The sequence below is a fragment of the Lygodium microphyllum genome, chromosome 16 (assembly GCF_053477565.2).
Source record: "Lygodium microphyllum isolate KBCC chromosome 16, Lygodium_microphyllum_v1.1.10, whole genome shotgun sequence".
Taxonomy (NCBI): domain Eukaryota; kingdom Viridiplantae; phylum Streptophyta; class Polypodiopsida; order Schizaeales; family Lygodiaceae; genus Lygodium; species Lygodium microphyllum.
The window spans coordinates 148,713,789-148,723,788 of NC_141150.1; the positions used below are offsets into that span (position 1 = coordinate 148,713,789).

Below are 10,000 nucleotides of genomic sequence, written 5' to 3' on the forward strand. Positions count from 1 at the left end.
ACACACACCACACCACACCACCCCTCCCCCCCCCTCCAAAATTCGCCCCCCCCCCCCCCCTCAAAAATCCCCCCCCCTCAACACACACCACACCACACCACACCAACCCTCCCCTTCCCCCCTCCAAATTTCGCCTTCCCCTCAACACACACCACCCCACCCCTCCCCCCCCCCCCCAAAAATTCGCCCCCCCCGTCCAAATTTCGCCCCTTCCCCCCCCAAAAATTCGCCCCCCCCCTCAACACACACCACACCACACCACCTCTCCCCCCCCCTCAAAAATCCCCCCCCCCCCTCAACACACACCACACCACCCCTCCCCTTCCCCCCCTCCAAATTTCGCCCCCCCCTCAACACACACCACCCCACCCCTCCCCCCCCCGCCCCCAAAAAATTCGCCCCCCCCCCAACACACACCACCCCACCCCCCCCCCCAACACACACCACACAACCCCTCCCCCCCCCCTCAAAAATTCCCCGCCCCCCCCTCAACACACACCACACCACCCCTCCCCCCCCCCCTCAAAAATCCCCCCCCCCCCTCAACACACACCACACCACACCACCCCTCCCCCCCCCCTCCAAATTTTGCCCCCCCCCCCCCCCAAAAAAAAATTGGGCCCCCCTCTCAACACACACCACACCACACCACCCCTCCCCCCCCCTCCAAAATTCGCCCCCCCCCCCCTTCAACACACACCACCCCACCCCCCCCCTCAACACACACCACACCACCCCTCCCCCCCCCCCTCAACACACACCACACCACCCCTCCCCTTCCCCCCCTCGAAATTTCGCCCCCCCCTCAACACACACCACCCCACCCCTCCCCCCCCCGCCCCAAAAATTCGCCCCCCCTCCAAATTTTGCCCCTTCCCCCCCCCAAAAATTCGCCTCCCCCCTCAACACACACCACACCACACCACCGCTCCCCCCCCTCCAAAATTCGCCCCCCCCCCCCAAAAAATTTCCCACCCCTCCCCCCTCAACACACACCACCCCACCCCCCCCCCCCCCAACACACACCACACCACCCCTCCCCCCCCCCTCAACACACACCACCCCACCCCTCCCCCCCCCCCCCCCCCCCCGCCCCCAAAAAATTCGCCCCCCCCCCCCCCCCCAACACACACCACTCCACCCCCCCCCCCAAAAAAATTCGGCCACCCCCCTCAACACACACCACACCACACCACACCACCCCTCCCCCCCCCCAAAAATTCGCCCCCCCCCCCCTCAATACACACCTCCCCACCCTTCCCCCCCCCCCCTCAACACACACCACACCACACCACACCACACCACCCCTCCCCTTCCCCCCCTCCAAATTTCGCCCCCCCCTCAACACACCCCACCCCACCCCTCCCCCCCCCTCCAAATTTCGCCCCTTCTCCCCCCCAAAAATTCGCCCCCCCCCTCAACACACACCACACCACACCACCCCTCCCCCCCCCTCAAAAATTCCCCCCCCCCTCAACACACAAAACACCACCCCTCCCCCCCCCCCTCCAAATTTTGCCCCCCCCCCAAAAAATTGGCCCCCCCCTCAACACACACCACACCACACCACCCCTCCCCCCCCTCCAAAATTCGCCCCTCACCCCCCTCAACACACACCACCCCACACCTCCCCTCCCCCCCCCAAAAATTCCCCCCCCCCCCCCCCCCCCAAAAATTCCCCCCCCCCCCCCCCCCAACACACACCACCACATCCCCCCCCCCTCAACACACACCACACCACCCCTCCCCCCCCCTCAAAAATCCCCCCCCCCCCCCTCAACACACAAAACACCACCCCTCCCCCCCCCCCCTCAAAAATCCCCCCCCCCCCTCAAAAATCCCCCCCCCCCAACACACACCACACGACACCACCCCTCCCCCCCCCCCCTCCAAATTTTGCCCCCCCCCCTCCCCTCCCCCCCCCCCTCCAAATTTTGCCCCCCCCCCTCCCCTCCCCCCCCCCCCCTCCAAATTTTGCCCCCCCCCCCCCCCCAAAAATTCGCACCCCCCCCCTCAATACACACCTCCCCACCCCCCCCCTCAATACACACCTCCCCACCCCCCCCCTCAACAAACACCACACCACCCCTCCCCCCCCCTCAAAAATCCCCCCCCCCCTCAACACACACCACACCACACCACCCCTCCCCCCCCCCCCCAAAAATTCCCCCCCCCCCCTCAACACACACCACCCCACCCCCCCCCTCAAAAATTCCCCGCCCCCCCCTCAACACACACCACACCACCCCACCCCCCCCCTCAAAAATCCCCTCCCCCCTCAACACACACCACACCACACCACCCCTCCCCCCCCCCCCCTCAACACACACCACACCACACCACCCCTCCCCCCCCCCCTCCAAATTTTGCCCCCCCCCCCCCCCTCAACACACACCACACCACACCACCCCTCCCCCCCCCCCCTCAAAAATCCCCCCCCCCCCAACACACACCACACCACCCCTCCCCTTCCCCCCCTCGAAATTTCGCCCCCCACTCAACACACACCACCCCACCCCTCCCCCCCCGCCCCCAAAAAATTCGCCCCCCCCCCAACACACACCACCCCACCCCCCCCCCCCCAACACACACCACACAACCCTTCCCCCCCCCCTCAAAAATTCCCCGCCCCCCCCTCAACACACACCACACCACCCCTCCCCCCCCCCCCTCAAAAATCCCCCCCCCCCCTCAACACACACCACACCACACCACCCCTCCCCCCCCCCCTCCAAATTTTGCCCCCCCCCCCCCCCCCCAAAAAAAAATTGGGCCCCCCTCTCAACACACACCACACCACACCACCCCTCCCCCCCCCTCCAAAATTCGCCCCCCCCCCCCCCCCCTTCAACACACACCACCCCACCCCCCCCCTCAACACACACCACACCACCCCTCCCCCCCCCCCTCAACACACACCACACCACCCCTCCCCTTCCCCCCCTCGAAATTTCGCCCCCCCCTCAACACACACCACCCCACCCCTCGCCCCCCCGCCCCAAAAATTCGCCCCCCCTCCAAATTTTGCCCCTTCCCCCCCCCAAAAATTCGCCTCCCCCCTCAACACACACCACACCACACCACCGCTCCCCCCCCCTCCAAAATTCGCCCCCCCCCCCCCCCAAAAATTTCCCACCCCTCCCCCCTCAACACACACCACCCCACCCCCCCCCCCCAACACACACCACACCACCCCTCCCCCCCCCTCAACACACACCACCCCACCCCTCCCCCCCCCCCCCCGCCCCCAAAAAATTCGCCCCCCCCCCCCCCAACACACACCACTCCACCCCCCCCCCCCCCCAAAAAAATTCGGCCACCCCCCTCAACACACACCACACCACACCACACCACCCCTCCCCCCCCCCAAAAATTCGCCCCCCCCCCCTCAATACACACCTCCCCACCCTTCCCCCCCCCCCCTCAACACACACCACACCACACCACACCACCCCTCCCCTTCCCCCCCTCCAAATTTCGCCCCCCCCTCAACACACACCACCCCACCCCTCCCCCCCCCCCTCCAAATTTCGCCCCTTCTCCCCCCCAAAAATTCGACCCCCCCCTCAACACACACCACACCACACCACCCATCCCCCCCCCCCACCCCCCTCAACACACACCACCCCACCCCCCCCCCCAACACACACCACACCACCCCTCCCCCCCCCTCAAAAATTCCCCCCCCCCCCCCCCCTCAACACACAAAACACCACCCCTCCCCCCCCCCCTCCAAATTTTGCCCCCCCCCCCAAAAAATTGGCCCCCCCCTCAACACACACCACACCACACCACCCCTCCCCCCCCTCCAAAATTCGCCCCTCACCCCCCTCAACACACACCACCCCACACCTCCCCTCCCCCCCCCCAAAAATTCCCCCCCCCCCCCCCCCAAAATTTCCCCCCCCCCCCCCCCAACACACACCACCACATCCCCCCCCCCTCAACACACACCACACCACCCCTCCCCCCCCCTCAAAAATCCCCCCCCCCCCCCCCCTCAACACACAAAACACCACCCCTCCCCCCCCCCCTCAAAAATCCCCCCCCCCCAACACACACCACCCCTCCCCCCCCCCCCTCCAAATTTTGCCCCCCCCCTCCCCTCCCCCCCCCCCTCCAAATTTTGCCCCCCCCCCCCCCCCCCCCCAAAAATTCGCACCCCTCCCCCTCAATACACACCTCCCCACCCCCCCCTCAACAAACACCACACCACCCCTCCCCCCCCCTCAAAAATCCCCCCCCCCCTCAATACACACCACACCACACCACCCCTCCCCCCCCCCCCCCAAAAATTCCCCCCCCCCCCCCTCAACACACACCACCCCACCCCCCCCCCCCCCTAAAAAATCCCCTCCCCCCTCAACACACACCACACCACACCACCCCTCCCCCCCCTCCCCCCTCAACACACACCACACCACACCACCCCTCCCCCCCCGCCCTCCAAATTTTGCCCCCCCCCCCCCCCCCTCAACACACACCACACCACCCCTCCCCCCCCCCCCTCAAAAATCCCCCCCCCCCCAACACACACCACACCACCCCTCCCCTTCCCCCCCTCGAAATTTCGCCCCCCCCTCAACACACACCACCCCACCCCTCCCCCCCCGCCCCAAAAATTCACCCCCCCTCCAAATTTTGCCCCTTCCCCCCCCCAAAAATTCGCCCCCCCCCTCAACACACACCACACCACACCACCGCTCCCCCCCCCCCTCCAAAATTCGCCCCCCCCCCCCAAAATTTCCCACCCCTTCCCCCTCAACACACACCACCCCACCCCCCCCCCCCCCCCAACACACACCACACCACCCCTCCCCCCCCCTCAACACACACCACACCACCCCTCCCCTTCCCCCCCACCAAATTCCGCCCCCCCCTCAACACACACCACCCCACCCCTCCCCCCCCCCCCCCCCCCCCCCCCCGCCCCCAAAAAAATCGCCCCCCCCCCCCAACACACACCACCCCACCCCCCCCCCCCCCCAAAAAAATTCGGCCACCCCCCTCAACACACACCACACCACACCACACCACCCCTCCCCTTCCCCCCCTCCAAATTTCGCCTTCCCCTCAACACACACCACCCCACCCCTCCCCCCCCCCAAAAAATTCGCCCCCCCGTCCAAATTTCGCCCCTTCCCCCCCCCAAAAATTCGCCCCCCCCCTTCAACACACACCACGCCATACCACCCCTCCCCACCCCCGCCCCCCCCTCAACACACACCACCCCACACCACCCCTCCCCCCCCCCCCCTCAACACACACCACACCACCCCTCTCCGCCCCTCAAGAATCCCCCCCCCCCCCCCTCAACACACACCACTCCACCCCTCCCCTTCCCCCCCTTCAAATTTCGCTCCCCCCCTCAACACACACCACCCCACCCCTCCCCCGCCCCTGCCCCCAAAAAATTCGCCCCCCCCCCCCCAACACACACCACCCCACCCCCCCTCAACACACAAAACACCACCCCTCCCCCCCCCCCCTCCACGTGGCGTCATGGAGGGCGTCATGGAGGGTGGGTGGGTGTGTTAAGGGGAGGGGAGCACGTCGCGTCGTGTCAGGCCATGGGGCGCGGGGGGGGGGGGGGGGGGGGGGCATTGCGTTGGGTGGGTGTGTGTGTTAAGGGGAGGGTGGCACATCGCATCGTGTCGTGTCATGGGGGGGCGGGGAGGGGGGGGATGCGCGTCGCATCGTGTCATGTCATCGGGGGGGGGGGGGGGGGGGGTGCGTCGCATCATGTCGTGTCGTGGGTGGGGGGGCTGGGGTGGGGATGTCATGGGGGGGGGGGGGCGCGGCACGTCGCGACATGGTGTGGTGTGTGTTGAGGGGGGAAGGGGGGGGCGCGTCGTGTCGTGTCGTGTCATGGCGGGGCGCGTCGCGTCGCATCGTGTCATGGGGGCTGGGGGGGATGTCATGGGGGGGCCGAATTTTTGAGGGGGGGGAGGGGGGGGGGTGGTGTGTGTTGAGGGGGGAGGCGAATTTTTGAGGGGGGGACGTCATGGGGGGGGCGCATCGCGTCGTGTCGTGTCATGGGGGATGGGGGGATGTCATGGGGGGGGGAGGGGGGTTGTCATGTTATGTTGGGGAGGGGGCGCGTCGCGTCATGTCGGGGCATGGTGGGGGGGAGGGGGCATCGCGACACCCCGCGTCACCCCCCACGACACGGCACACCCCCCCACCCCACCCCACCGCACCCCCCTACGACGCGGCGCCTTCCCCCCACCCCACCTCGAAAAACCCCGCTCCATCCACAGCACCCCACCACTCCTCCAAAAACCAGGCTCGACCCACCGTGCCCCGCCTCACTCCCCCACGACACGGCGCACCCTCCACCCCACCGCACCCCCCCACGATGCCCCCCGCACCCCACCTCCAGAAACCCCGCTCCCTCCACACCACCCCACCACGCCTCCGAAAACCACGCTCGACCCACCCCACCTCGCGTGAGCCCCCCCACGACACGGCACACCCCCCACACCCCACCGCACCCCCCCACGACACGGCGCACCCCCCCACCCCCCCTCACCCCACGTCGAAAAACCCCGCTCGACCCACCCAACCCCGCGTCACTCCCCCATGACACGGCACACCCCCCCACCCCACCGCACCCCCCACGACGCCCCCCCCCCCCCCGCACCCCACCTCGAAAAACCCCGCTCCCTCCACGCCACACCACAAATGCCTCCGAAAACCCCGCTCGACCCACCCCACCCCGCGTCACCCCCCCACGACATGGCGCACCCCCCACCCCACCGCACCCCCCATCGACGCCGCCCCGCACCCCACCTCGAAAAACCCCGCTCCCTCCATACCACCCCACCACGCCTCCGAAAACCCCGCTCGACCCACCCCACCTCGCGTCAGTCCCCCACGACACGGCACACCCCCCACACCCCACCTCCGAAAACCCCGCTCCACCCACCCCACCTCGCGTCAGCCCCCCACGACACGGCACACCCCCCACACCCCACCGCACCCCCCCACGACGCGGCGCATATCCCCCCCCCCCCCGCACCCCACCTCGAAAAACCCCACTCGACCCACCCAACCCCGCGTCACTCCCCCAGGACACGGCGCACCCCCCCACGACGCGGCGCATATCCCCCCCCCCCCCCCCCCCCCGCACCCCACCTCGAAAAACCCCGCTCGACCCACCCCACCCCGCGTCACCCCCCCACGACACGGCGCACCCCCCCACCCCACCGCACCCCCCCACGACGCCCCCCCCGCACCCCACCTCGAAAAACCCCGCTCCCTCCACGCCACACCACCACGCCTCCGAAAACCCCGCTCGACCCACCCCACCCCGCGTCTCCCCCCCACGACACGGCGCACCCCCCCACCCCACCGCACCCCCCCACGACGCCCCCCCGCACCCCACCTCGAAAAACCGCGCTCCCTCCACAGCACCCCACCTCTCCTCCAAAAACCCCGCTCGACCACCCCCACCCCGCGTCACCCCCCACGACGCCCCCCCGCACCCCCCCTCGAAAAACCCCGCTCCCTCCACAGCACCCCACCACGCCTCCGAAAACCCCGCTCGACCCACCCCACCCCGCGTCACTCCCCCATGACACGGCGCACCCCCCCACCCCACCGCACCCCCCCACGACGCCCCCCCGCACCCCACCTCGAAAAACCGCGCTCCCTCCACAGCACCCCACCTCTCCTCCCAAAACCCCGCTCGACCACCCCCACCCCGCGTCACCCCCCACGACGCCCCCCCGCACCCCACCTCGAAAAACCCCGCTCCCTCCACAGCACCCCACCTCTCCTCCAAAAACCCCGCTTGACCACCCCAACCCCGCGTCACTCCCCCATGACACGGCGCACCCCCCCACCCCACCGCACCCCCCCACGACGCCCCCCCGCACCCCACCTCGAAAAACCGCGCTCCCTCCACAGCACCCCACCTCTCCTCCCAAAACCCCGCTCGACCACCCCCACCCCGCGTCACCCCCCACGACGCCCCCCCGCACCCCACCTCGAAAAACCCCGCTCCCTCCACAGCACCCCACCTCTCCTCCAAAAACCCCGCTTGACCACCCCAACCCCGCGTCACTCCCCCATGACACGGCGCACCCCCCCACGACGCCCCCCCCCGCACCCCACCTCGAAAAACCCCGCTCCCTCCACACCACCCCGCCACGCCTCCAAAAAACCGCGCTCGACCCACCCCACCCCGCGTCACGGCGCACCCCCCACCCCACCGCACCCCCCCACGACGCCCCCCCCCACCCCACCTCGAAAAACCGCGCTCCATCCACAGCACCCCACCTCTCCTCCAAAAACCCCGCTCGACCCACCCCACCCCGCGTCACCCCCCCACGACACGGCGCACCCCCCCACCCCACCGCACCCCCCCACGACGCCCCCCCGCACCCCACCTCGAAAAACCCCGCTGCCTCCACGCCACACCACCACGCCTCCGAAACCCCGCTCGACCCGCGTCACCCCCCCACGACACGGCGCACCCCCCCACGACGCCCCCCCGCACCCCACCTCGAAAAACCCCGCTCCCTCCACAGCACCCCGCCACGCCTCCGAAAACCCCGCTCGACCCACCCCACCCCGCGTCACCCGCCACGACACGGCGCACCCCCCCACAACGCCCCCCCCCCCCCCCCCCCCCGCACCCACCTCGAAAAACCCCGCTCCCTCCACGCCTCCGAAAACCCCGCTCGACCCACCCCACCCCGCGTCACCCCCCCCACGACACGGCGCACCCCCGCACCCCACCTCGAAAAACCCCGCTCCCTCCACAGCACCCCGCCACGCCTCCGAAAACCCCGCTCGACCCACCCCACCCCGCGTCACCCCCCACGACACGGCGCACCCCCCCACCCCACCGCACCCCCCACGACGCCCCCCCCGCACCCCACCTCGAAAAACCCCGCTCCCTCCAGGCCTCCGAAAACCCCGCTCGACCCACCCCACCCCGCGTCACCCCCCCACGACGCCCCCGCGCACCCCGCCTCGGAAAACCCGCTGCATCCACACCACCCCACCCCACCTCGAAAAACCCGCTGCATCCACACCACCCCACCCCGCGTCACGGCACACCCCACCGCACCCCCCCTCGACGCGGCGCATCCCCCCCGCACCCCACCTCGAAAAACCCCGCTCCATCCACACGACCCCGCCACGCCTCCAAAAACCCCGCTCGACCCAGCCCACCCCGCGTCACCCCCCCACGACACGGCGCACCCTCCACCCCACCGCACCCCCCGACGACGCGGCGTATCCCCCGCGCACCCCACCTCCAAAAACCCCGCTCGACCCACGGCACGTCACCTCACCCCCCCACGACATGGCACACCCTCCCTCCTAAGAAATCCCGCTCCGCTATGACACGGCACACACACCCCACTGCACACGACCCCCTCCCGCGACACGGAACCTTCCACCCCCCGACGGACCTCCTCAAGAAACCCCCCCACGACATGGCACCCCCCCGCGACATGGCACACCCTCCCTCCTCAGAAATCCCCGCTCCAACAACCCGCCCGCGCAACATGGCACGCCCTCCCTCCTCGGAAAAACCCCGCTCCACCGAACCCCCCCACAACATGGCACACCCTCCGCTCCCAAAATACCTCGCATCTTGAGGAGGGGGTTATCACGTGAGAGCGAGGCAGAGGGAGGGGCCAGGCACGACGTACGCAAAGACAATCGCGACGAGGAGAGGAGGCGCCGCGTCATGGCAAGGCGAGGGGGTTTCCTACCACGATGTCAGCGTTGGAGAGTCGAGACGTGATCCGAGGGGATTTCCATGCCACGGTCTCGAAACAAGCATGCAAAAGGGTGCAGCACCAGGACTTCCCGGGAGGTCACCCATCCCAGTACTGTTCTGGCCCAAGCGCGCTTAACTGCGGAGTTCTGATGGGATCCGGTGTATTAGCGCTGGTGTGACCGCACCACAAACACAAAGGAATTCCAAAGAGCTCTTGTATACTCGGAAAGTGGCACGAGAGAGCTCCAGAGCGAGGCATGG

At 69.3% G+C, this 10,000-nt stretch overlaps 1 non-coding gene across 1 annotated transcript; it reads right to left on the reverse strand.

Moving 5' to 3' along the window:
* Nucleotides 1-9,807: 9,807 nt before the first annotated feature.
* Nucleotides 9,808-9,926, reverse strand: LOC148024087 (5S ribosomal RNA). Its single transcript, XR_015694078.1, has one exon. It is a non-coding gene; the product is annotated as a 5S ribosomal RNA (ribosomal RNA).
* Nucleotides 9,927-10,000: the final 74 nt, after the last annotated feature.